Source organism: Phyllostomus hastatus, unplaced genomic scaffold (genome assembly GCF_019186645.2).
Source record: "Phyllostomus hastatus isolate PE091 unplaced genomic scaffold, TTU_PhHast_1.1 phas_contig_40, whole genome shotgun sequence".
In the NCBI taxonomy this organism is placed as follows: domain Eukaryota; kingdom Metazoa; phylum Chordata; class Mammalia; order Chiroptera; family Phyllostomidae; genus Phyllostomus; species Phyllostomus hastatus.
The window spans coordinates 42,129,800-42,134,770 of record NW_025333872.1 but is presented as its reverse complement, the minus strand read 5'-3'; the positions used below and the strand labels follow the sequence as shown (position 1 = coordinate 42,134,770).

At 43.5% G+C, this 4,971-nt stretch overlaps 2 pseudogenes; one reads left to right on the top strand and one right to left on the bottom strand.

Annotated features, from left to right (window-relative positions):
- The first annotated feature begins 1,849 nt into the window (after positions 1–1,849).
- Positions 1,850–2,312, top strand: LOC123821823 (annotated as a pseudogene).
- Positions 2,313–3,656: 1,344 nt separating this feature from the next.
- LOC123822056 lies at positions 3,657–4,642 on the bottom strand (annotated as a pseudogene).
- Positions 4,643–4,971: the final 329 nt, after the last annotated feature.

Here is a 4,971-nt window from a genome sequence, read left to right as displayed (position 1 = left end):
TCCGGCATCTCTGCCAATGCCAGAGCGCAACCAGGACGCAGAGGCGGGACTTAGAGCTCCTGGCCAATCAAACTAGACGCAAAGAACGTCCCGGCGCTCCTAACCAGTTCCCGCCTTCGGCAGAGGGAAAAAAAAAAACACGGTTGGCGCGAAACTCCAGTAGCTCTCGGTGCAAGCTTCTGGGGAAAGGGGCGGGGCCTGAGAGGGCGGGGAAGGAAACAGAGTGAAGCTTCACTGCGGAAGGGGTGGGACCTCAACTAAGGTAGGGGCGGGGTCAGGGAAAAACCCTTAAAGAAAGGGAAAGTAAGCTCTGAGAAGACCTTGTGGTTTATATAGTCCTTCATTCCATAAATTCTTTTGAGTGTCCACCGCGTGCTAGATAGGGTACTGGACGCTGGCACGATGAATTAGCACACAGTTCCTTGCCCTCAGACACTGTGCTGGGTGAGAGGCAAACAGCTTAGCCCTGGGTGTTGGGAGTTTTGAGGAGAGGATACCAGTCCAGTGGCCGGGGTGGAGGTAGGGATTAAAGAGGTTTTTAAAGGGTAGAACACTTGAGTAATCTGATAGAATGTACATGAAGCAGAGGTCCCTGTAGGGTCCAGCCTCCAGAGGCGGAGCCTGCGCCGTTGGCTGGAGAGGAAGTAACAAAGGCAACTTTCTCTGCCTTTTCATCTAGGGATTTTGATCCCTAGCCATTTCCTTTAATTTGTTCATTTTTACAACTTGCAACTGTCATATCAACTTACCACATATTTATTTTTAATTAGTTTATTTATTTTTAGAGAGAAGGGAAGGGAAGGAGAAACCGGGAGAGAAACATCTATCCTTTGCCTCTCGCAGGCCAACAGAAACCAGGCCTGCAACCCAGGCATGTGGGCTGACAGAATTGAACAGGCAGCTTTTCCCTTTGCAGGAAGACACCCAACCAACTGAGCCACACCAGTCAGGGCATTTTGCTTAAAATTTTTATTTATTTATTTTAGAGAGAAGGGGGAAGGGAGAGAGAGAGAAAAAACATATGATTTACTGTTCCACGTTTTTTTATTTTATTTTTAGAGAGTGGGGAAGGGAGGGAGAAAGAGAGGGAGAGGAATATCAATGTGTGGTTGCCTCTCACGCACTCCACCACTGGGGACCTGGCGGCAACCCAGACATGTACCCTGACTGGGAATTGAACCAGCAACCTTTTGGTTCACAGACCAGCACTCAATCCAGTAAGCCACACCATCCAGGGCCCACTTATTTTTCTTATGCATACTTTTTATTTTATTGTTGTTCTATTACAGTTGTCCCAATTTTTCCCCATTATTCTCCACCACCACACCCACCTGCACCTTCTAACCCAGTCCCCACCCTGTGGTCCATCTCCATGGGTCATTTATACATGTTCCCTGAGTAGACCCTTCCCTTTCCCCCTTTCTCCTCCTTCCCCCTCCCCTCTGGCCCACTTATTTTTACATTCATTCATTCCTTCTTGTATGTGCCCTGACCAGGGATTGAACCCAAAATGTTGGTGTATCTGGAGGATGTTTTAACCAAATGAGCTAACCTGGAAAGGCTCAACTTACTACATCTTTATAAATTTTTTTTAAGATTTTTATTTATTTTTAGAGAGGGAAGGGAGGGAGAAAGAGAGAGAGAGAGAGAAACATCAATGTGTGGTTGCTGGAGGTCATGGCCTGCAACCCAGGCATGTACCCTGACTGGGAATCGAACCTGCGACACTTTGGTTCGCAGCCTGCGCTCAAGCCACTGAGCTACGCCAGCCAGGGCCATCTTTATAAATTTTTGAAGAAGTTCTCTTCCAGTCCCAGGCACTTTGAGAGCCGTGGGCTTGGGTGTAAAGATGGCCAAGTCCAAGAACCACACCACAGACAATTGGTCCCAAAAATGGCACAGACATAGTATCAAGAAAGATATGACACAAAGATATGAATCACTCGAAGGGGTAGACCCCAAGTTCCTGAGGAACATGTGCTTTGCCAAGAAGCAAAATAAGAAGGGCCTGAAGAAGATGCAGGCCAACAATGTCAAGGCCATGAGTGCACGTACTGAGGCTATCAAGGCCCTGGTCAAGCCTAAGGAGGTCAAGCCCAAGATCCCAAAGTGGGGCAGCCACAAGCTACGTGGACTTGCTTACATTGCTCACCCCAAGCTCAGGAAATATGCTCATGCCAGCATTGCCAAGGGTCTCCTGCTCTGCCAGCCAAAGGCCAAGGCCAAGGCCCAAGCCAAGCCAAGCTATAGATGCAGCTACGGCTCAGACTCCAGCTCAGGCTGGAGCCCAGGCGCCTGCGAAGGCTCCATAGTAGAGGCCTTTGTCTGCCAATGTGGGGACAGAAGGACTGATGTGTCCCCTGATTTGCTGGGGTCCTCCTGTGGTGTTTGTGCAAATAAACCTGAGGCAGGGTTTGTCTGTAAAAAAAAAAAAAAAAATTTTTTTTTGAAAAGTCCCCTGTTAGGGAGAATATGTTTTGGGAGAACACTGGCTTGCTAGATTATCCCTTCAATCAGCTTAGCTACTAAAAAGTTAGACACTTAGGTGTTCCAGGTAGTGGAGACTGTGAAAGAGTAAAGGGTTGCAATCACAAGGCATTCATTGTTGCTGGAGCAGAAAGGCTGGAAAGGGATGCAGGATTCGGATCTTGAAAGGCCATGTATATGTCACAGAGCTTAGAATTTACGTTTAAGTGTTGAGGCATAGGGACCACTGAAGGATTTTAAGCTTGAAGTTGTCATGATCTGATTTGCACTGTTAAGATCCTTTAGCCTTGAAAAGGAGGATTCTGAAATGCTCTTGTATTAATCCAGGCTACAGAAAATGAGGATCTCAATAAGATGGTAGATAAGAAAGGGGATATAGATTTAGAATATTTAGGAGGTAAAATTGGCAAAACTTAGCAATTGATTGAATGTTGGCTTTCAGCATAGCACTCATCAAAAAATTTATTGAGAGCATAGCATATATACTACAAAAATAAGTAAAAGTTTCTTCAAAAATTATCTTCTGGAAAAGAGTGATTTTATTATTGAAGTCATTAACAAAATCTCATTTTACTGTTATACTCTGAAATACTTCACACTGTGGATGAAAAAGGGGCCACATACTAAATCTGACAAGCTCATGGGAGGCCTACATGGCTGCCTTATGAACTCAGAGACCTATAAAGTAACTACATAGGATGGTCTGAAATTAGCAGGTAGTCATGTCCTAGGCCAGTATATTTTTCCCTAACAAAGGTCATTCTCCTTAATCAAGCCTGCCTATTGTCTTTTTGCATCAAAGATGGCATACTTGATAATATGCCTTTGGAATATCAAAGTAGTTTTCTTTTTTTTTTTTACCCCCCACCTCAAAACACAACCACTGCACCAGAGCAGAGACCACAAATCCCCTCATTCTTAACATCATCATGTTAATTGTTAATTGTTAACTATTTTAAACCCACAAAAGTGATAGATTAGGGATGTGGGGGGAAGGAAAGTGGGGGAAAATCTCTGGGACTGGATAAAAAGGAAAACAAATAGACACATAATTCCTGTACTATTCTGTGAATTGGAAATGTCAATAAGAAGCCATAATTTTTTTCAATTTGAAAACAGCCACTGTTTATTAATTTACCAGAGTATAAAAAATAACCATGGTAGATACCTTAGTTTATTATTCTAATAAGCCTGTCAATCTGGTCTTGCCTGTGACCAGCATCTCCACCTTCGACAAAATGGGTGGTCATTTTTTTTTTTCATTTCACCTCGTAAAGAAGGTAATTCGAAGGACCAAAGGTAGTTTTTGCTTCTTTGAAGCGTTTTCCAACTGTGGAGATCTTATGAAACAGATCCTCCATACAGATCATGCCATTTTTTTAAGGTGGTTTCTTTCTTTCTTTTTTTAATATTTTATTTATTTATTTTTAGATAGAAGGGAAGGTAAGGAGAGAGAAACATCAATGTGTGGTTGCCTCTCACATACCCCCCACTGGGGACCCGGCCTACAACCCAGGCATGTGCCCTGACTGGGAATTGAACCAGCAACTGTTTGATTCACAGGCCCACGCTCAATTCACTGAGCTACACCAGCCAGGGCCACATCATTGCCATTTTAGTGAAGAGATTGAGCAACAATGTATTTGCCCGTCAGGGCAATTCACTTTTTGTTGATTTTGCCACACCCACGCTTATAGATCAATTCATTCACTGATTTCAGGCTTGGGTACCCCCATGCCATATATGGGTCCTCAGTTCTCAGTTTTGTTGAGCTTAACAAAGGTGCCGTTGAAGATCTGGCACAGGTGAAGAAGCTGCAGCACCTTTTGGAACTTTGGGCTCACATCATTAATACTTCTGATCCTGATGACAAATGACAGTTTGGGTTCTGTGGATACATAGAAGTTGCCAGCTTTTCTTACCACCTTAGCCATTTGAACTCACTTCTATTCATCTGCCTATATTCTTTGTGATCGTGCTTAGCTTTTTTTTTATGGTTAAGTTACCTTCTTGCCTTTTGAAGCATCCTTTGAACAAATGTCCTTTTCATGCACTTGGTCTTTAACTCTGTGAAATTCCTTCACTTTTTCTTAAGGGCTTCTGGCACAGCAAGAACCATCTTCTCTTCTGCACCCTCCATGGTTCCAGCCAGAAAAAGAGGCTGGACTCATGATTTAAAAAAATACATGTTATTTGTTCCTTAAAGGTCCTGGAAGCAATAACACCCCAGTAGCAATACATCACTAACACACCTAAGACCCAGATCATGATTTCTTAATACATGTTTCCCACTAAAAGAGATCACCTAGTGGGACTCCCCCTTGTGTCAACAGGTCAATCCCTAAGGGTAGAAAGCAGGATTTAGAAGAAGGCTTTAGAAGAAGAATTTAGAAGAAGGGTATATCTAACGGAGCAAGTGTAAGATATTTGGTACTCTGAATGTAGGTACTACTGGATAGGGTTAATATTTCCTGTGATAATTTT